General features: G+C 38.9%; 1 protein-coding gene across 3 annotated transcripts in view; it reads left to right on the forward strand.

Annotated features, from left to right (window-relative positions):
* The first annotated feature begins 309 nt into the window (after positions 1-309).
* LOC119538628 (tubulin-specific chaperone cofactor E-like protein) overlaps positions 310-23732 on the forward strand; it is a 161290-nt gene continuing 137867 nt past the window's right edge. The window contains exon 1 of one of the 3 annotated variants that reach the window (XM_037841754.1): positions 310-467. The gene's annotated coding sequence lies outside the window, so the exon portion shown is untranslated. Of the gene's footprint in view, positions 468-10128; positions 10297-23732 lie in introns of those variants that run through there. The other 2 variants (XM_037841752.1, XM_037841753.1) reach the window with 2 other exon arrangements.

The raw sequence follows: 23732 nt of genomic DNA on the forward strand, positions 1-23732 counted from the left end.
GGCCTCTCGACTGACCCAGTCTCTGCTGCAACCAGCTCTATTTCACTCTCATGGGTCAACGTGTTCCCCATTGCACCTGCAGCCCCTCATCTGGATGGGCAAGAGATGGAGCAGAAGAGGTGTGTTCCTGGTGAAGACCAGCCCAGTACAGGCATCTCGGTCGCCGTGGCAACCCCAGCTTGGTCGCGAGGACCGGCTCCTCCGCCGCCCCTTCCCATCCACGCAGTCGACGTGTCACGTGCGACAGGGTCACGTGATGTTGTTGGGCCGAGGAAGCTGCTTCCGGGTCAATGCAGGACACTGGGCTCCAGCGGCCAGAGTTGGGGACTAGGTGAACTGGAGCCGGTCCGGGGCCGGCCAGTAGCAGGCCGCGGAGACAGAGCGGCGGCGGCGGCGGCGGCGGCGGCGGCCGGGAGGGGGGAGGAGAGGAGCGGCTGCAGCAGCTCCCCCGCCTCCCGGGCTGAGGGGTGAGTGGAGCCCGGGCCCTGCCGGCTCTGCCAGGGTCTCGAGGCCCGAGGCGGTCCCCTCTGGAGCCGAGGCGAGGAGGGTAGCTCTTGCTTGGGCGCCGTGTCGGTTGGAGGCCTGGGACACCTGTCCTAGGACTAGTGGGAGGAAGGGGCTGGGCCCGGACTTGTTCTGGGACTGGGGCCAAGCGGGGACGTCCCTGGGCTGAAAGACGGAGGCTGGTCCCAGGGTTAGAGGAGGGGTCGTGGGGGAGCCTGCCTGAGCTCCTGGGAGAGTCAAGGCTTCTCACTGTGCTCCGGGGGCGTGGGGGATGGGAGGAAGCCCCATGGCTGGTAGGAGATGGATACGTGTCTGGGACTGATGGGGAAATGGGAAACTTGCCTCTGAACGTCTGAATCACAGAAATAGAGGACATGTCCCCAGGGAGGTTTGGTGGGGAAAGGAGCAGGGGCTGGAGGGCATTCCCATGCTCCTGGGACATTAGGCCTGTTCCTTCCAGGGCCTGATAAAAAGGCGGTAAAAAGGATGCCCTAGTTTAAAACAAGGGCTTTGGGGAGAATAGATGTGTCCCAAGTTGGGCGATGCTGAAAATGAGGGGATTGGAATATGATGGGGGCTGGACAGAGTGTACTGTGTCCTGGGACCTTTGAGGGGGGAGTGTAAGGATATGTGTGGAGCTTCTCTGTTGAGAATGGGGAGTCAGGTGTTCTAGATCCTTTAGGAAGAAGTTCTTGGAATTGAAGAGAGAAGGAAATTTAACCAACTGTTTTGTATTGGGACACTGATTGTAAAAGTTGTAGTTAAGGAAAGTTGGTTGGAAGAGTTAAATTGTTTACAGTCGGTGAAGGAAGGAGGAGCTCTACTCTGAAGGTTGCTAGGCTACAGGGAGCTTGTAGGCACTAGCCGGAGCTGTTTGGGGGAAGCTAGCAGTTCTTTCATTCTTGAACAGGGTCATGTCCCAGTTCTCTTTATCCTACCATGGAGCTCTTAAGTTGGTTTCCAGGGATCCATCTGGAGCAAAGAGATTATGTGTGGGTGCGGAGGACTATTGAAAGCATTCAGCATTAAGACCTAGATCTCTAGGGTAATAACTTTCAAATTTTAATCATGCCCCACAGTGAGTGGTACGTTTTACATCATTATCTGGTACTTACCTACATATGGATGAAAAGTTTCACAAAACATTATTTACCCTTATTATCCGTGGTGCATTCTGATATTTTCTATTTTATTCCATTCTCTTCCATTAAAAAAGAAATGTTGACTGAAATCTACTAAATTGATTTATGGGTCATAACTTGACACTGTTTCAAAGGCACATTTCACTAGCCTCAGTCAGTATCTCTATGTTGTAAGCTTCTAGAAAGCAAGGATGATTCTAAGGCATTTTTTGGTGGGGAGAGAGGGACAATCAGATGCAACTGACTGATGAAATTATTTAGACATCTATAATATGTAGCATATTAGACCTATGTTTTCTAGAGTACCATAATTTTAGTCTTTAATATCTTAATTTTGCCTGATCATTTGATGAAATTTTTAAAATAAGTGTGCATGTGTTTTAATTTTCTCCAGCTTTGCTGCGTCTGAGAAATACATGAGGCCTGAGGCCTAGTTCCATATAGTTGATTTATCACTGCGGATTAATAAGGATGATTTTATTTTAATGTCCCAGTGTTGTAAAGGTGGACAGATTTGCTTTTCTGCTATTTGAAAAAGCTCAAGCTGAAACCCAAACTATTCTTACTCTAGTAATTATTACATAGTTTAGTTTTTGCTACATAATTAAAAGTATAAAGTTAATGGCTTTAGTATATATCTTATACTTAATCCTAAACATCTTAATTCCATCCAAGAAATGAGGTTTTCATCGGTTTACAAATAAGTGAAGCCCTTAGATGAATAGTATTATGATAAACATTAATGAGTGTTGATGAACAAAGTGGCTTTGTATGTTACTATGTTTAAAGTACTTTTAGAAGTTGTCACAAAGCCTATTGCTACCAGAATATCGAATGATGTTACTTACTTTCAATAGATATATTTATAGGGTATGTATTTAAGACCAGTTTAATAGTGTTAATCTTTGTTGAGGATGAGTTCATATTATTTGGAATATGGAATTCAAAGGTGCAGCTGTCAGGAAAGAAGTGCTCAAATTAAACGTCAATCAGTGGGGCCACATTATTGATGAAGCACCTTATGAAAGCATCCTGTCTTCAAACTTTTTGTGTTTAAAATACATCTTTTTTGCCTTTGACTAATTATTGTCTGTATCTTGGTTTCTGATGAGAGAGGCTATGTTGGCATGTACAGCCATATTTTAATCAGGTAAATGGTATTTGTTTTACAATATTTTGTTTCAAAGTGTTTAAGAGGATTTCTTTTTGTGGCAGTTGTTTGGGAAATTAAGGAATGTTCTCATTGATTTCATTTTTCTGGGAATCATGTGTACCTGTCAATAAACAGTTGTGGAGAACTTACCCTGAGTGATTGTGTGTGCTTTTTTAAATAGTTTTCATTTCTTCTCTTGAACCTCAGACCCTTACATATGTCTACCTATAGCAGGCTCTTTTCCCCTTCTAATTTTTCCTTCCAGACTTCTGTAGGTTTGGAAATCAAATACATTTAATAAGGTTTTGTGTAAAATAATGTAGTTCTGAATAATGTTCTTTCATTTTATGTATTATCCATGTGTGCACATATATACATATACACCTATATCATATGTATATGTGATATTTATTTATTTGTTGGTTAATATAGAAAGTTGTGACATGTATTTTGGCTACCCAGAGGCTTGTTTACAGATCTGTCTTTTAAATAAACAAGGACTTTATCTATTTTGGGCCTAGGCAGCTATATAAAAAAACATTTCTTTAACATGAAACTAATAGCTATAAAATTTGGGCTTAAAGGGTGAGAAAATCTCTTAGCTTTGATTGCTTCCTTTGTGCTACATGCTGTTCATCATTAAGATTTACCGTTTCTCTTTTTTCCTTTTTTTACTACCCTGTTCTGACTTTTATTTCTTTGGGCTTAGAATGGTAACAGCCAAATTGTAACTGTAACCAAACTATGAACATTGTCTGTTACTCCATTTCTTCTTGGTCTTGCCTAGCTTCATCAGGTATTCTTCCAAAGAATTTTGCTGTGATCATGTCATTTCCCGCCTCAAAAACCATTAGCTGCTTCCCAGTACCAACATTAAATGAAGCCCAGATTGTTGAGCTTGACAATCAGGACAATCCTGACACTATTATTCAGTTCCTAAATGCAGATCCTGGGTTCCCACCAAGTTGTCTGTTCTTCCTACCTTCCTTTGTATGTCACATTAGCCCTGCAGGTCTCAGCTGGGAAGGTGTTCCCTTTCTTCATGAAATCCTCATTTCGTTTCAGATGACCCCTTTTCCTGATGTCTTTCTTGTTTGTATTGTTTGCACTACTTTTCCTATATTGCCTTGTATTTTTTGTGTACTTTGTTTTTTACCCCTTTTAGATTGTAAAATCCTAGAGGACAGAAGGCTCAAATATCCTCAAGTCTCTAGGACACCTAGCACAGGGTTTATCAGTGTAGTTCATGGACCAAGTGCATCAGAACAGAATGTATTTATGGTTGAAAGTACAGATTCCTGAATCCCATCCTAGGCCTAATGATTCAAAATCTCTGATGGAGCCTAGGAACATGCATTTTAAAGAAGCTGCCCAGGCAATCTTCTGTAGGGTAAAATTTGAGAATCACTGACACAGTATGATGCTTTAAATTACATTAAGAACATGCAAATAAATTTTGAATGGTGTAAATGAACTGAACAATATCAGTTCAGTTCGGTTTAATTCCAGGGCTTTGAAGTCAGGCAGCCTAGATTCGGATTCTGGCTCTGGCCCTCACTTGCCATTTGGTCATAACCTCTCTTAACTTCAGTTTTCTGATCTGCAAATGTAAGAATTGAACAAAATGATGCATGTACAACATCACAGTAAATAGCATATGGTAAAGTCTCAATAGATTTTATCTGTTGTCATGAGGATGGTTAATGTGATAACCGTGTTTATCAGAGTAATGAAAAACAGAGTTATGAGAATAAGGGCCGTGTCAGTCATTGTTAATAAACGATTGCTCATATGGTTTCAAGAATTAAGGCTTAAAATTTTCCATTTCAGGCAAAATGGACTTAAATGGTATTTAAAGTCATAAAGGTGTCATTTCCTTCTTTAGGATTGGTGTCAAATTAGAACGTTAAACTTTTGTCCCTTCGTTTCTCCATTGCCTAAAGAATAAAGTCCAAACTTTTACATACCTTAGATCCTTACCTTTTTGCCTCAACCTACCATTTGTCCTTATCTTCCAGTCCTCCACCCCAAACCCTCCATACCAGCCACACTGTGTTTCTCCCTTTTTCTTGCATGCCATGTTCTTTCACTTATTTGTGCCTTTACACGTGCTTTCCTGCACCCTTTTCATCTAGTGAATCCCTGCTCATCTCTTTTAAGACTGAGTTTTATGATAGTCTGTCTTTGGTATCCTCAAAGTGCTTTGTTCTTTTTTGTGTATTACTTTAATGTACAATTGTCATCTTCTTGGAGGGAAAAGTATTTAGTTCTCACCTATGTTCCTGGTACCTTGTAAATAGCGCACCTTTGTTAGGGGTGGAGGCTGTTTGGTTGTTATTTGACTCATATCAGCTCCCCCATTTATCTGGACTTTCCTACTCTCAGCTTTCATTACAATAATGATAACTACAATTTCTTGAGCACTTACTGCATGCCAGACACCTAAATTTTAAAAATTTTATTTCACTTACTCTTCACAATAACCATATATAATGAAATAGCTGTTACTAGCTCCATTCTGTAGATGATGAAGCAAAGGCATAGAAAGATAAGTAACTTGCTCAAATTACCCGGAAGAGTCAAAGCTGAATTCAGGCCTGATTGAACCTATAGTCTGAATCTTCTAAAAGCAGGAAATGTTAACAGACACATTTCCAAAACTCAGGATCATGTGGCTCTGTGAAACTTTCGTTAATAATTCACTAATGGTCCTTAGGATTGTGATACATAACTAGTAATGTTGAGAAAAGGAATGTTTAGACTAAAATTGTGCTTAGATTAATGCTTTTCTGGTAAAATTTCTCTTTTTTCTTATTTTGCCATGTTCCTTATTGGTGTCCCTGATTTTCATTTCACTGTCAGAGGCTATTACTTCTTGTTGACTCAAAGTGAAATTTGCTGTTTCATTCACCCAATATCTATTTATTGCCACGTGCCAGCCACTGTTATATATAACACTGAATTAAAATCCCTGCTTTTTGGGGGTTTATGTTCTAGTGGAAAGGGACTTTAAACAAACACTAAACTCACGAATTGTGATAAATGCCATGAAGAAAATGAAGGATGGTAAACTGATAGTGAGTGAGTGACAGTGGTAGTGGTGCTATTTTTGACTAGGTGGTCCGAGGCAGACTCTGCGGCAGTGACATTTATACTGAGACTCACATGCTGAGATGAAGCCATCCAGACTGTGAGCCAGGACAGATAAACTGCACATGCAAAGGTCCTGAGGGTGGGAGTAGGGAATGAGTTTAGCAGGTTTGAAAAGTAAAAAGCCACAGTGGCTGAAGCATAGTGAACTGGGAATAGGGTTGGGAGGAAATGGGATTATATGAATCTATGATAAAGAGTTCAGATTTTATTCTAACTGTGAAGGGAATCCATTGGAGAACGTAAAGGTCATGATTTGATTTAAAATTTGAAGTGATCACTCTGCTACTTAGTGGAGAATGAATTGTACAGCCAAGAGAGACTGGGGAGGAGGGTATTGGTGGTGGCTTGAACTAGAGTCAAGTAATGGGGATGGCAAGAATTGGGGTAAAATTGGGGTATTTTGGAGGTAGGGTCTGCAGGTCTTGCTGATGAATTATATGATGTGATCACACGTCACCTGTCCCCACCCTCCAAGGGTGCCACTAGTCCAAATTTTGTGTTTATTATTCTTTGGCTGTCCTTTACAATTTTTACTACATGTGTATGTAATTCCCAAGTCAATAAGATGGTTAATTTTCCTTGTTTTACAGTTTTGTATAAATGGAATTGTACTGTACATATTGTTGTGTTCAGTTTTTTCCCCATTCAACATTGTTTTTGAATCATTCATGTTGACATATGTAACTATCATTCATTAATTTCATTGTGGTGCAATATTTCCTTTTATGAATATATCACAATTTACTTATCCAATCTCTTGTCCTTGGATGTAAGGGACATTTTCTAGGATTTTTGTAATTTCAAACAATGCTGTCGTTATAGACATTCTTATCCTTGCTTCCTGGTGCACACGTACAGGTTGCTCTGGAGTTCACATTGAGAAGTGAGTTGCTGGATCCTAGGGGATGTGCATCTTCAACTTTACAAGACAATAATTTATTGTTTTCCAAAGTGTTTGTACCAGTTTATATTCCTTCTAGCAGTGTATGAGTGTCTTTCTTCCACATTTTCTCCAACACTTGGCTTTGTCAGAGTTCTCGAATTTTGTTAATTTGGAGGGTATAAAATGGTGTATTATTGAGGTTTCAATTTTTGTTTCTTTGAATTTTGAGTATTATTAAATTCACACATCATTTACATATATTTGTTAGAGAGTGAGTTTTGTCTTGTGTTAAATGCTTGTTAATACTATTTGTCCATTTTTGTGTTGGGTGGTTTGCCTTTTTCTTATTGTTTTTAATGGTTCTCCATATTAGTTATGTGTGTTGCAAGTATATTTTTCCATTTTCTGGTTTGTCTTTTTTACATTTCTAATGTTTTTTGATGATCAAAAGTTTTTCAATTTATTGATCAGCTTTTCCTTTATGGGTTCTTTTTATTTTTTGTTAAATAAACACATCCCTAAACCTCGATCATAAACTCTGTTCTTATTAGATGAAATTTCTGTTTTCTTCTAAAAGGCATAAAGTTTACCTCTCACATCTTATCTGGAATTGATTTTTTTCTGTGTTGTGAGGTAGAGATTCAATTTCATTTTTTCCCAGATTGATATTCACTTGTCCTTGCACCATTTATTGAAGGGTTTATCCTTTTTTCTATGGTCCTTGTTACTTCCATCAGATATCACTATACCATCTTTGCATGGGCCTGTTTTTGGACTCTCCCATTCTATTGGTCTATTTTTCTTTACCCAGAGCTGCTTTCTTTGACAAAGTACAGTGAAACCTTGGGAGAGAGACAGTTTTTCAGGAAACCATTAGCCTTAAAACTTTTCCCTCCCTCTTGTGTTTACTTTTTTTTTTAAATAACATTTTATTTTAAAAGAATAATTTAATGCAGTGAATCTCTACGAATACCAAGTGTTCTGATTGCTGTATGCCATTATCTCGATAAATAGACTGCTTTGTTGAGAATACTTTTATTAGATTTATCATCATGGTATTGATACTTAGTTTAGAGGTAAATGAAGCAAATAATTTTAGGAAAGAATTGCAACTCTTAAAATGTTGAAAACAAGTGTAAATTGTAAAACCCTTCTTACTGTGACTTATATACAAAGATCATATGTTCTCATAGGCACTTTTAGTAACTTGAAGTTCAAGTTTTATAAAGCCAGCACTCCTTGAATGTTGAAATTTAAATATTAACTCTGTTAGTTATTCATTTAGTGACATTTCTCCTCATAAACATCAGTAAAGGAGTCCAAGGAAAAGATAAATGAAGATTTTATGCAGCATAAATTAAGTCTCCCACAAAATGCATTTATTGAGACTTGGGTAATTTATCCTTTACTCACCATTTAAGATCCTCAAGTGAATTGTTTGCATTATTTGATAAGGGTGCTGAGAGAGTAAGAACCAGAAATTTTGAAGTTGACTTATATTCATCTTTCCTTTGTTCTGAAATATGGCATAATGTATTAACTTTTGCATATGAACTACAAGGTATAGTATAGATACAACATCATATATTCAGTATTAAATCTATTGTGGTTGTGGTTTTTGTAGAATTTAGTTTGTATTAAGTAGCAAGTATTTCTGACTGTGCTATTGATTCATTGCTCTATCATGTGACCTCTTATTTTCAGAATCCCTGTGGACAAGTAGACATAATTATGTATTCTAGCAGTAGCTATGAAGCATTTTTGTCCCTAAAGTATTCTGATCTCAGAGTTTATTAATAAACTGACTTTTCATATTGTATAAAATGTGTTTGATATACAGTCAGAAGTGACTAGAAAGCCCATCGATTAACACATTTACTTGGTGTCAATTATGTGCAAACCACAGTCTGTGATGGATACATGGAAGCATCGGGATATGTTTCCTTACCCTCAAGAGCTATACATCTGACAAAAGACCTAAACCCAGAAAATTACAGCACTATGTGTGAGTTAATAATGGTATATGAAACAAGAATGAAAGGATGACATGCCAATATGTAACTGATTAAATTGCCCAGTAAATATTTTAAGCAAGACTCCATGAGCTCGGCTCGAAGGAAATAGGTGATTACTGCTTGAGATATCAAAAAGGCTTCTTCTCAGAAGTATATTCTGACAGTATGTTGAAGGATGCATAAAATTTATAGAGGTAGAAAGGAAAGGGGAAGACCTTCCAATTAAGGAGAAATGGCTTAATAAATGTCAGATATTTTTACTGGTGTGCAGTCATTAATTAGGATAGTCCTGGGCCCTAAAAAAAATAAAATTAATCTATTTACTAAAAATCCCCAGCCCTGCATTCATACTGCCAATTTCACCGGGTAGTGATGGGAGAAGTGGTGGGAGTAGCAGTAGCAGCAAAAGTAATAGAAAGCTAGTAGTAGGTGCTTTCCGTGTCCCAAGCACTATGCTAAACAGTTTTTACCCATATTACCTCTATTCATTCTGTGAGCTAGGAGTTACGGACTATTTAGTATCCTTTCTCACAAATTAGGAAATGGAGACTTAGAGATCTTAGGTAACTTGCTCACAGTTACACAGAGTAGTGGAGTCAGTCAGGACTTAAATCCAGGCAGTATAGTTTCAGAGCCAGAACTCATTACCACCAAGCAACACCATTGTAATGCTAAATATGGAAGGGCTGGCACAATTTTTTTTTTAAATGACCTATAAACTTTTGTAACATACCTTTTGTGCCTGATGTTTTAACATTCTGGCAATTCCTGGCTGTTGATCAGAATGGTTTTTAAGAGCGTTGAACTAGTAGTTCCTATAAGGCTTTGCTTTTAATGTGATAATGGGGTAATCTGTAAACAGCTGAGTAATGACCCTAAACTGTATTCATAGCTGAAAGAAAACATGCATATACAGTTTTCTTCTGAAGAAACCTAATCCTTCAAGAAACAAATATTCATTGCCTTTTTGGGGGCAGAGAAGTTGAGAATATTTGTTTTTCCTTTAGTGACTGTATCAGTCAGTGCTGCTTAGTTTTTTGGTTCAGTTACTTTGATGTGGTTACAAGAGGTATTTTGGCTGTAATGTTTTTCGTGCAATTTTAATAAGTTGTATCTTTGATCTGTGTGATGCTGTATACTGTGGATGTGAAATATCCCTTTTTTTAGAAAAGGCTGCAGGGCTCAACAGATTAAGGTTACAGAAAGTAAACATGCTGGGTGGGCACAGAAACCTGAGCAAGTCACCCTGGTCTCTGAAACTGGGACTAGAGATAAGTGTTTGTCTGTCTGTCTCAGTGGCCGTGGAAAATCATTAGCTTTAAAAGGACTGTTGATGTCAGTGTGGGGACACTCCCTTCGGGAACATCCGTTCAAGAGTAAATGTATCTACTTCTGAACCTTGAAGCCTTGGAACTTTCTCAAATCGAATCTGGGCCAAATGGAAAGGTAGGGGTAGATGCACATTTGTCTGTGAAGAAGAAAAGTTTGCTCAGCTTCAGAGTTGGGGGTAGGGGTGTGGAATTCTCACTGGAAACAGTCGAAGTAAAGGGTATAGTAAATGTTAAACTTTTTGTTACGATTGCTGGAAGTGTATGGAAGGTGCTTTTGTTCTGTATTTCGGGATGCTCAATTTAATAGGGGTAGAGGCAATTAGTTTGAGCCAACATTCTGGAACAGTAAGAGGTTATGGAAATAAATAAAAATATTTAGAAATATTTTCATACATACAAAGAGGTATTTCAGTCTACGCAGTGCTTTCTTAATTTTTTTCCCTCTCAAATACTTTCTCTTCAAAAACATAAAATCATTTAGCTGGTTCATTTGCATCAGAAATTTCAAGTGCTATGTTTACATTTCATGGTGGTCTACAACCATGAGAGCCAGTCATAGTTGCCAATATGCAGTTGTAGAAGAGAAAACTTTGTCTCTTTGTCCAATATCAAATGCATTTTGTATGCAGTATGTTTCTTAAGTAGAAAATCTGGACAGCTCTGTGGCTCTACTTCTCTCTCGTAGAGTCATGGTTTTAGTCATTGTCATCACCAAGATAAAGCACTTTGGGGAGGTATGTTAAAGTGATATGTCTAAGGAGAGCCTAGTGCTGGGGTAAGGGAAGACGGGAGTAGTGCCCTACTACTACACGACATACATAATTCTAGGAAAGACCAAGGGTCTTAATTCATATTTCATTTGGCAGAGTTGGATATGTAAAAAAATCTTCTACCAAGAAAAGTTGATGTGCCACATTATTACTCTTGGATTTAGTGTAGTAAACAGTTGAGAAAGAGTTTTTGAGAAATAGGGTGGTTCACAGTAGGGTGTGAAATCATGGTGGAGTGGTATGTTATGATAATGGCTTTATCAGCTACACTCAAGTTTTGCACTTAGAGTGCTTTAGCAATAAGTTAGTGTATTTGGTAACTTTAATTCTACAGAATAGTTCTGAAGGTTTATTCAAATTATTTTCCTTACTTTTTAGAGGGCATCCACTTAGGTATATTACATAATGCTCAGAGGAGGTAACAGATAGAATTGCAGGTTTGTTTACTTGAGGATAAATGAGGTCTCATACAGAGTGAGACCATCCAGCCTAGTTATATTGATTTGGACAATGTCACTGAAGTATTTTTATGGGAAAGATAGTTGTCATTCATGACTTTAGTCATGAAAGTTTATTAATGGAATGCTGTACAAACCTTAAGATAATTATATTGATGTGTATTTATTGGCATGGAAAGTTTTTCATGAGCTATTTGGTGAAAGGACAGGTTATAAAACTATATATCTAAAAGTAATTTAATCTTTGTTTAAAAAAATAGATATCTGCATAAGCATGGAAAAATGGTCTGGAAGGATTATGCACCAAAAGGTGCATCCTTAGACCAAATCTGTCTCATGGTGTGGCTGTGGCTCTAAAAATGCTTCCGATCTGAAAAGCTTCTGGTAATTCTTAATCACATGCTTGTGTGGTATAATTACAGGATTTTTGTTGTTGCTGTTTATTTTCAATTTGAAATTTTTAAAAAATTTGGGATATATTACTTGTGTAAAAAATGTAGGAAAAAATCTTAATAGGCCTTCATCCATTAGTTTATTTAATTTTTCCTCGTGTGAAAAATATATATAATACACATACATACTTTCCCAGAGCAATTCTTTTTAACTGGGGCGCACATATACTGATGATCGGAAAGACTAATTTAGAAAACCAAACAAACCAACTGAGCAAACCAAAACCCCGCTACCTAAAATGTACGAGACTCTGGTAGGTTTTGGGTACAATGGGGATCTTTCAAAAGAGAAAGCTTCCTGGGGGTGAAGTTAGAAGAGGGGCTAGCTACAAGGTGAAAGTTAAATATGAAAACCTTGCAAAAACTAAGAAAGCTAAAGAATCCTGAAAGGTTCTTTGAAGCTATCCAGGAGATTTTCCTCCTCAGACCTGATCCCCTCACCCCCAACTCAGCCTATAAATTTCATTTTTATCCTTTTAAAAAAGTGAACAAGAGATAACAACTCTCCCTTAGTCTTTGTTTTTTCTTCATTACCTGTACCCATCTCTTCTGCTTTCATCTAAGCTTCTCCAAAGCTTACAAACTTCCTTAACTCCCTCAACTATGGTTTCTCCCCCACTGATTGTACTGCATCCTTGAGTGATTTTTAAATTCTCATCATTTTTGACCTCTTGATATTCTTCATAAAGTTTACTATTTCTCATCCTTGTACTGTATTCAGTGCTCTATCAAAACTTTTTCTTACTTTTGTCTCTGCAGGATGAAGTCCAGACTGAAACAGGGCCCTTCATGGCCTGACTGTCCAGGGCTGCAGTCGGCCCTCCTCCCACCACTCTGTTTTAGCAGTACCATTGAATGCTGTGTTTTCCTGTTTCTTGTGTACCATTCTTCCCTGTGCCTATAATGTCCTTCCCCACCCTGTTAACCTGATCTTCATCTTCCAGAATTGCTCAGGACTTATCTGCGTCCTTGATCATACTTCCAAAAGTTAATCACTTCTTATATTTTAATTCACTATTTCTGTATGGCTTATTTCAGGTATGTGTTATCTCTGCCTGCTTCCTCCTAGATTGAGGATGCCCTGAGAACAGAGTTTGGATTTCATGCATTCTTTTCTTTGGTGCTTAGGGCAGTGTTTGGCATAGAAATAGCCTCTGGTATGTGTCTCAAATAAGCCTAGCTGGAACCACTTGATAAGGTGCAAAAAGAGATAGCAGAGAAAAATAAATGTGTTTGTTGAATCCGTTTTTATTAAAACTATCTGTAAAAACATGGTGAGAGGGATGATGCCTCACCAATATGGACTAACTACAATGTGTAAACTCAGAATTGAATCTTAGAACATAGCCTAACGTGGACACAATAATTGTAATAGTCCCTAGATTGTAAGCTCTTACAGCAGTTAACTCTGTCCCTGAAGTGTAAGGCCTATCTCTAAACTTTGAGATGCTGATCCCCTAGCATATGTTGTCACAAACATTGGGACTGGCGGTTTGATGTGCTGAGCCCTCGAGCATGGGACTTGCCCTTATGAAGCTCATTACCACAAAGGAAAGTCTAAAGTTGTATGTAATGGTGCCTAAGAGTCTCCCCCCGAGGACCTCTTTGTTGCTCAGATGTGGCCCTCTCTCTCTGTAACTGAGCCATCTCGACAGGTGAACTCGCTGCCCTCCCGCCTACGTGGGACCCGACTCCCAGGGGTGTAAATCTCCCTGGCAACGCAGAGTATGACTCCCGGGGATGAATGTGGACCCGGCATCCTGGGACTGAGAGTATCTTCTTGACCAAAAGGGGGATGCAAAATGAGACGAAATAGTTTCAGTGGCTGAGAGATTCCAAATGGAGTCGAGAGGTCACTCTGGTGGACATTCTTATGCACTATATAGATAACACCTCTTAGGCTTTAATGTATTGGAATAGCTAGAAGTAAATACCTGAAACTACCAAACTCCAACCCAGCAGTCTGGACTCCTGAAGACAATTATAGAATAATGTAGATTACAAGGGGTGACAGTGTGATTGTGAAGACCTTGTGGATCACACCCCCTTTATCTAGTGTATGGATGAGTGGAGGAATGGGGATAAAAACTAAAGGACAAATGGGGTGGGATGGGGGGATGATTTGGGTGTTTTTTTTTCACTTTTATTTTTTATTCTTGTTCTGGTTCTTTCTGATGTAAGGAAAATGTTCAGAGACAGATTGTGGTGATGAACACATAACTATGTTATCATACTGTGGACAGTGGATTATACATCATAGATGATTGTATGGTGTGTGAATGTATTTCAATAAAACTGAATTTAATAAAAAAAATTAACAACAAAAAAAATGGGCATGTGACTACAAAAAAAACAAAACAACAACAACAAAAAAACTATCTGTAAAGACTCTCATTCCCTGATTGTCTTGTGAAGGAATCAGGCCTCCAAATGGAGAAAAATCACTGTTTAGAAATGTCATCTGACCAAGGATTTTAAAGAAACCTAAAGATGAAATTGTAGATCCTTTGGCCAAAATGTTTAACCTATTGGAAAAATTAGCCAGTGTAAAAAGTCCTCCAAGGAAATACCCCTATAAGTGTGGGAAAGAGTCTTATTTTTTTCTATTGTACATTTTAAGAGCTCCGTAATTGAGGGGAGGGTCATTGGATATTAATTTTAATGTCAGGCTATGTTTTATGCGGGAGTATTCTTCCAGCCTTCTGTATAATCTGTAGTGGAGCTTTTGTTTTGCCCTTGGTAAATCCATAGTAAAGAATAACAGAATATTCAGATCTGCCTCTGTCCCCATACCTGTCTTCATCTCTGCCCCTTCTCTTATTTTAATTGGAGCTTTGTTCTGAAACCCAAGTGTGTTTTATTTCTGCTTTCTTGCGCTTTCCCGATACTGTTTTACAAAAGTGTGTATTTCTGTTTGGTCATTTTATTTCTCTTTTTTTTCCTCACTCCTCAATTCCTTTTTTTTTTTTTAATTGTGGTGAAATATGCATAACTTAAAATTTACCATTTAAATTCTTTTGTGTAGTACAATTCAGTGACAATTACATTGACCGTCACTGCTCTTACCAGAACTTTTTCACCACCCCAAATAGAAACTCCTTACAAATTAAGCAATAACTCCCCATTGCTCCCTCTCCCAACCCTTTGTAATCTCTATTGTACTTTCTGTCTCTATGAATTTGCTTATTCTAGATATTTCATATAAGTGGAATCATACTATATGTTTGCTTTTGTGTCTGGCTTATTTCATTGAACAAAATGTTTTCAAGATTCTAATATGTTATAGCATGTATCAGAACTTCATTCCTTTTCATGGCTGAATAATAATCCATTGTATGTATATACCACATATTCTTTATCTATTCAGCTGTTAATGGACAGTTGGGTTGTTTCCACCTTATGGCTATTGTGAATAATGCTGCTATGAACATTGGTGGGCAAGTATCAGTTTGAGTCCCTGTTTTCAATTCTTTTGGGTATATACCAAGAAATGGGATTGCTAGGTATGGTAATTCTATATTTAATGTTTTGAGGAACTGCCACACTGTTTTCCACAATGGCTGCACCACTTTACATTCCTACCAGCAATGCACACAGGCTACTACAATTTCTCTACATCCTTGCTAACACTTGTTACTTTTCGCTTTTTCAATGATAGCCATACTCGTCAATGTAAAGTGTGGTTTGTTTTATTTTGTTTTGGGTACAGTATCACTTTTTATTGTGGCTCAGTACAAAAAAAAATGTGTTCAGATTTTTAATTTTTGTTTATTGGACAAATAGGTTTCCAGAAAAATCATGCAGAAAATGCAGAGTTCCCTTATAGTCCACTTCACACACACAGTTTTTTCCTATTAGTAACAGTTTTCATTTGTGTAGTACCTTTGTTACAATTGATGAAACAGTATTATAATTATACTATTAACTATAGTTCATAGTTTACAGTAAGGTTTACCTTTTGTGTTGTACAGTCTTATGTTTTTTGTTTTTTTTTTTTTAATTCGATCTAGTAACATATTTGACCTAAAATTTTCCCTTTTAGCCACGTTCAAAAATAGAATTCAGTGTTGTTAATTACATTCACAAAATTGTGCCTTCATCACCACCATTCATTCCAAACTTTTCCTTCACCCCAAACAGAAACACTGTACCAATTAAGCATTAAATCCCCATTACTTACTCAGCTCCCCCTCCCTGGCCCCTGATAATCTATATTCTAGTTTCTGTCTATGAATTTGCTTATTCTAATTATTTTATTTATTTATTTTTTATTTTATTTTGAAATAAATTCAAACTTACAGGAACAGTTGCAAAAACAATACAAACCCCATACACAGAACTCCAGCATACCCCGACCCCCCTCCCCCGATACCCTGATCCACCAACTTTAACATCCTGTCACACCACCATTTCTTTCTTTCCCTCCCTCCCTCCCTATCTATCATCCGTCATCTATTGCTCTGTCTTGTATACATATGACAAGCAAGCTGCACACATCCTTGAACAAACAATATAATTCACATATACATTTCCCATGAACAAGAACATTCTTTTATGCAATCACATTAAGCGCAGCTAAGAAGTTCAAGAACTTCAACATTGATACAAAGCTTACATTCTATATTTGTTTTTTTTTTTCTTTTGTCCCAACTGTGTCCCTTTGAGCCTCCTCTCCTCCATCCTCAGATCCCATCCAGGATCATCCTTGGCATTTAATTGTCATTATCTATTTAGACTTTTTTTTTTTCAATTGTGGAAACATATACACAGCCTAAATCTTCCGATTCTGACCGCTCCCTAGCATTCCATTAGTGGGATTAATCACATTCAGAATGTTGCAATGCCATCACCTTCCCACCATCCATTACTAGAAATTTCCCTTCACCCCAAACAGAAATCCTACACTCATTTCTTAACTCTGCATTGCCCCTTCCCCCAGTTCTTGTAACTCATACTCTTATTTTCATCTCTATGGTCATATTCTCTGATATTTTCTTTGTGTTTACTGTGGGGCTTAAATTTAACATCTTAAATCTATAACAATCTTGTTTTTCTTTGATACCAACTTAATTTCAATAGGACACATAAACTATGTTCCTATACTCCTCCATTCCCCCACCTTTTTATAGTTCTTGTCAAAAATTATATATTGTACATTAAGTCCAAAACCACTGGTTTATTATTACAGTTTATGTATTTTAGATCCTGTAGGAAGTAAATATTGGAGTTACAAATCAAAAATACAGTAGTATTGGTATTTATATTTACCATGTGATCTTTACTGGAAATCTTTATCTCTTCATGTGGTTTCAGTCATTTGTTTAGTGTCCCTTCCTTTCAGCCTGCACAATTCCCTTTAGCATTTCTTATAGGACTGATCTACTGGTGATGAAGTCCCTCAGCTTTTGATTATCCGGGAATGTTTTCATCTCCCCCTCATTTTTAACCTCCAGGTGTTTGTGAATTTTCTAAGTCTCTGATGGTTACTGACTTCTATTTTTATTCCATTGTGGTCAGAGAATGTGCTTTGAATAAATTCATTTTTTTTTAATTTATTGAGGCTTGTTTTATGTGCCAGCATATGGTCTATTCTGGAGAAAGATCCGTGATCACTAGAGAAGAATGTGTGACAGGTGATTTGGGATGTAATGTTCTATATGTATCTTTTAAATTTCTCTATATCTCTCTCTCCTTTCTTTGTTTCTCTGACAGTAGGGCTCCCTTTAGTATCTGAAGTACGGCAGGTCTTTTATTAGCAAAATCTCTCAGCATTTGTTTGTCTGTGAAAAAATTAAGCTCTCCCTCAAATTTGAAGGAGAGTTTTGCTGGATAAAGTATTCTTGGTTGGAAATTTTTCTCTCTCAGAATTTTAAATATGTCGTGCCACTGCCTTCTCACCTCCATGGTGGCCGCTGAGTAGTCACTGCTTAGTCTTATGTTGTTTCCTTTGTATGTGGTGAATTGCTTTTCTCTTGCTGCTTTCAGAACTTGCTCCTTCTCTTCAGTATTTGACAGTCTGATCAGAATATGTCTTGGAGTGAGTTTATTTGAATTTATTCTATTTGGAGTTTGCTGGGCATTTATGCTTTGTGTATTTATATTGTGTGGAAGATTTGGGAAGTTTTCCCCAACAATTTCTTTGAATACTCTTTCTAGACCTTTACCCTTCTCTTCCCCTTCTGGGACACCAATGAGTCTTAAATTTGGACATTTTATTTTATCTATCATATCCCTGAGATCCGTTTCAATTTTTTTAATTTTTTTTCCCCATTCTTCCTTTTGTTCTTTCATTTTCCATTCTGTGGTCCTCGACACTGAGTCGCTGTTCAGCTTCCTCTAGTCTCGTACTGTGAGTATCCAGAATCTTTTTAATTTGGTCAACAGTTTCTTTTATTTCCATAAGATCATCTATTTTTTAATTTACTCTTGCAATTTCTTCTTTAAGCTCTTCTAGGGTCTTCTTCATGTCCTTTATATCCTGTGCCATGTTCTTGTTGTTTGTCTTTAGTTCTTTGATTAATTGCTCCAAGTGCAGTCTCCCCGCTGATCTTTTGATTTGGGTGTTTGGGTTTGGGTTCTCCATATTGTCTGGTTTTGTCATATGCTTTAAATTTTTCTGCTGTTTTTGGCCTCTTAGCATTTGCTTTACTTGATAGGGTTCTTTCAGGATATGAAAAACACCAGTCTCTAATTTGTCAGATCTACAGCTTGGTGGCATACACTTTCTCTAACTAATCAGCAGATGGCGTCCGTGAGTCACCTATTCCCCTCAAGTCAGTTCTCCCCAACTTTGTCTTTGTGGTGTGTGGGGGTCTGATTCTTGTGGGGTTCAATTGGTGCTCCAAATTTGGGTGTGTTGTTGGTGCTGTCCGCCCTGAATGTGGGGCGTGTGTCTGAGCAGTTAGGGAGGCAGGGCAGCTTTAATAATCAAACCTCACCTCCCAGGTGTTCCCGGAGATTTAAGGCTGCTGTAAGAGTGTAAACCTTCATTTCAGTCTCACCACAGATTGTGTCTGCTGCTGACCCACAAGTCCTTTATATTGGCATAGGGTCCCTGGAATTTCCAAGCGGGTCCCCCTTCCCAGCCGTGCTCTTCCAGGACCTCTGCTGACGGAAGGCTGTGCCACGTCACAAGTGCATGCCAGCCCTCCAGGGAAGCCCTGGGCCACTGGGCCGTGCAGGGGCGTTCCCAGCCTGCTGCAAAGATGGCTGAATGAGGAGTGTTAATTTCCCTCTTTTTGTACAGCTCCGCCTTCCCAGCTCCGGGACAGTTAGCTGTGGGTGCACTACAGGCCTCTGTCCATGGCCGATATTGTGGCATTTGTGTGTGTTGCGGGAAACACTCCCTGTCACACTGGGACCCTTGGCACGGTTCTGGGCTGTGGCTCCGGCCCCAGGCAGGAGTGTCCCCAGCCTGCCAGGAAGATGGCTGCAAGGGGCGCTGTTTCTTTCTCCTTTTGGCTCCCCTCTGCCCTCCTGGCTCTGAGACAATTAGCAGCAGGTGCAGGAAGGGCTATCTTACACGCCAGATACTGAGGCGTTCTCAAGGCCCGCTCCTGCCGTGCTTCACTGCATGATTCTCGCCGCCATATCTGCAGCCACTCTCGGATTTTTTTTTAATTTTTAATTTTTTAAAAAAGAACTGGTTATTTTTCTTTTTATCATTTTTTCTTATTGCTAAAAAAAAAAAACAATTTTTCTTGTAGTAATCAGTATGTTCAAATGCTGATTGTGGTGATAAATGTACAACTTTATGATGATACCATGAACAACTGATTGTACACTGTGGATAAATGTATGGTTTGTGAATATAACTCTGTAAAATTGCAGGAAAATATATATATAGGAGTAAAAGTGTTGGAGAAAACATGGTGAGAGGGATGATGCCTCACTAATATGGACTAACTACAATGTGTAAACTCAGAATTGAATCTTAGAACATAGCCTAACGTGGACACAATAATTGTAATAGTCCCTAGATTGTAAGCTCTTACAGCAGTTAACTCTATCCCTGAAGTGTAAGGCCTATCTCTAAACTTTAAGATGCTGATCCCCTAGCGTATGTTGTCACAGACATTGGGACTGGCGGTTTGATGTGCTGAGCCCTCAAGTATGGGACTTGCCCTTATGAAGCTCATTACCACAAAGGAAAGTCTAAAGTTGTATGTAATGGTGCCTGAGAGTCTCCCCCTGAGTGCCTCTTTGTTGCTCAGATGTGGCCCTCTCTCTCTCTAACTGAGCCATCTCGACAGGTGGACTCGCTGCCCTCCCCCTTACGTGGGACCCAACTCCCAGGGTTGTGGATCTCCCTGGCAACACAGAGTATGACTCCCAGGGATGAGTGTGGACCCGGCATCGTGGGACTGAGAGTATCTTCTTGACCAAAAGGGGGATGCAAAATGAGACGAAATGGTTTCAGTGGCTGAGAGATTCCAAATGGAGTCGAGAGGTCACTCTGGTGGACATTCTTATGCACTATATAGATAACACCTCTTAGGCTTTAATGTATTGGAATAGCTAGAAGTAAATACCTGAAACTACCAAACTCCAACCCAGCAGTCTGGACTCCTGAAGACAATTATAGAATAATGTAGATTACAAGGGGTGACAGTGTGATTGTGAAGACCTTGTGGATCACACCCCCTTTATCTAGTGTATGGATGAGTGGAGGAATGGGGATAAAAACTAAAGGACAAATGGGGTGGGATGGGGGGATGATTTGGGTGTTTTTTTTTTCACTGTTATTTTTTATTCTTGTTCTGGTTCTTTCTGATGTAAGGAAAATGTTCAGAGATAGACTCTGGTGATGAACACATAACTATGTTATCATACTGTGGACAGTGGATTGTATATCATGGATGATTGTATGTTGTGTGAATGTATTTCAATAAAACTGAATTTAATAAAAAAAAAAAAAAAAAAAAGAACTGGTCCATCTCCAAATGCCAACCCATGGTTTCCCTGCACCACAGCGTGGCTACTGGACTTTCAGCCAACTCACTCATTCATTTCAGAACACAGACTCCCAGTTTCACCAAATGCACAGTCCCTGTGGATTTAGCAGACCTTGTCTGGCTGGTGCATCACTGGAACTGGTGTTCTGGGTCACTTTCTGGCTTTTATCTAGTGTTTTTCATGGAGGTGTTTTTTTTGCCCTGTCTCACCTATCTGCCATCTTAGGTTCTCTAATTATTTTATATCAGTGAGATCATATGCTATTTGTCTTTTGGTGTCTGGCTTATTTCACTCAACATGATGTCTTGAAGGTTCATCCGTGTTGTCACATGTATTAGAACTTCCCTCGAGCGTGGGGGATGGGTGCCAGTCGCCTCAGACTGAATTACAGTCTCTGACCACAGTTTCACAGTCTCTTCATCCCACACTTCTCTGGGCATCGTACCGACCTCCCCTGGTCCCTGGATCCCCAAACAGTTGATTCAGACAGCTTCTGCCTGGCTCTTCGCTGCATTTAGGAGAGAAGTAGGTTCTGCCTCTCCCTTCCTAATTCTCCATTCTGGAAGCTCCTCCTTGGGGCCCTTTTCTATTCAACACTCCTCAGTGGCTTGTGTTTTGCCCTGGTTCTCTGTGGTCTTGGGTCCCTGTGTCTGGATGTTGGTGGGGATCTAACTCACTGCTCTGAGTGGTTTTATAGTCTGTGTCCCTGTTTAGAGGTGTAGAGATCTGGGCTGCTGCCACTGAGCACTTCCCAAGCTGCGTGGGACTGAGTGAGGGGGCGGGAAGAGGACCGGCTGGTCCAGGACAGAAGTTTCCTACCTGATACTTTTCTCTTTCTTCGATTCAGTGTTTGTGGAGTCCTTCTCCAGTGTATACCCTCCTGCAGAGTTCTAAGCAAGTGAGATTTGTCCTTTTTTCACTGAATCCCTGGGGAGGTTTTTTCAGGGAATGTCTTATATTGATCGCCACATTGATGATATCACTCCCCTCATTTATTTTTAAATGTATTTTCCAGATATTTTCTTTGTGGCTACCACGGTGTTTAAATTTAACATCCTACCTCTATAACAATCACTTTTGTTTTGATACCAACTTCAGTAGCATATACAAACACTATTCCTATACGCCTCTGCCTCCCCATACTTTGTTACACTTATTAGAGATTATATCTTTATATATTGTGTTTCCAAAACCATAGACTTAACATTATTTGTTATGTATTTGCATTTTAGAAACCATAAGAAGTAGAAACTGGAGTTATGTAACAAAAAATACAATAAAATATTCCTGTCATTTATAATTACCCATATGGTTAACCTTTGCCAGAGGTCTTTACTTCTTTATGTCAGCTTGATTCACTGTCTGATATCCTTTTCTTTCAGTCTGAAGAACTCCCTTTAGCATTGCCTGTATGGCAGATCTAGTGGTGACAAACTCCCCCAGCTTTTGTTTATCTGGAAATGTCTTAATCTCTCCCTAATTTTTGAAGGGCAGTCTCACTCAATATAAAGTTCTTGGTAACTGTTTTCTGTCAGCACTGTAAATATTGCATCCCACTGCCACCTTCTCTCTATGGTTTCTGGTAAGAAGTCAGCATTTAATCTTGTTGGGACTCCCTTGTATGTAGCACATTGCTTTTCTCTTGCAGCTTTCATTAGTCTCTCTTTGTCCTTGGCATTTGACAGTTTGACTGTTATGTGTCTGGGCATAGTTTTCTTTAAGTTCATCTCATTTGGGTTTCATAGGATTCATGAATACGCATATTCTGTCTTTTCTTAAATTGGGGAAGTTTTCCGCCATTATTTCTTTGAATATTCCCTCTATCCCTTTCTCTCTTCGCCTTTTGGGATTCCCATAATGAGTATATTGGTACACTTGAACTCTGTTCACTTTTTCATTCCTTTTTCTTTCTGTTCCTCAGCTTGAATCATTTCCGTTGTCTTGTCTTTGCATTCACTTTTTTTCTTTTCTCTGTCAGGTAGCATCTGCTGTACCTGACAAACCCTCTAGGGTTTGTTTCATTTCAGTTATTGTGGACTTGAACTCCAGTATTTCTGTTCAGTTTCTTTTTAAAATTTCTTTTGTTTATTGAGATTCTCATTGTTCATTCATTGTTTTTCTGGTATCCTTTTGTAGTTTTTCTGCATATTCCTTTTCTCCTTGAGGATGTTAAAGATCTTTTTTTTTTTTTTTTTAAGTTTTGTCTGGTGTATCGCTACTGGTTGTCTTTGTTGACAGGTTCTGAATTTGTGTGTTGTTTCTTTGGATGGGCCATCATTTTCTGTTTCTATGTTCGTCTTATAATCTTTTGCTGCACACTGTACATTTTAATATTTTAATGTGCTAACTCTAGGGTTTAGTTCTGGAGCTATCTGTTCCTTAAGTTTGTATCCTGCTAATGATATGACAGAGATTTCCTTGCATGCCAGGAGTTATCAGAAATAATAGTAATAAGAATAAAAAAGAACAGTGTAAAACCCACTCTTCATAGTCTTTGCAAATCAGTTCTGCATTGGCTGGTACTCTGCTTTCAGAGTTTAGTAGTCCTAGCAAGATCAGCTTAAGTTGAAATTGAAGTGCAGGGTCCTCTCCGTCTCTTCTGAGCCTGTGGCTTAGCTTGATCATGGCCTTAACAGTTCCCCCATTTACAGGAAATGAATAATCCTCTACACTCTCTGAAATAGACTTTTTCCCCTTCCAGGTACTCTATTCTATATCCCTTGGCCTAACATACTTTGACTTAATTGATTTTTATACATTTTAGCTGTCCACAAGCTGCTTCTGCTTATCGGGCAGGTTATGGGAGGGTCAGCCAATGACATATTTCCTGGCCCAGGCTGCCACTGATAGATTTGCACCGAAATACAGGCACACCAGTATGTGCATAGGGTTTACTCTGGCAGCTCTGGGACAGGT

The sequence above is a fragment of the Choloepus didactylus genome, chromosome 6 (genome assembly GCF_015220235.1).
Source record: "Choloepus didactylus isolate mChoDid1 chromosome 6, mChoDid1.pri, whole genome shotgun sequence".
Taxonomy (NCBI): domain Eukaryota; kingdom Metazoa; phylum Chordata; class Mammalia; order Pilosa; family Megalonychidae; genus Choloepus; species Choloepus didactylus.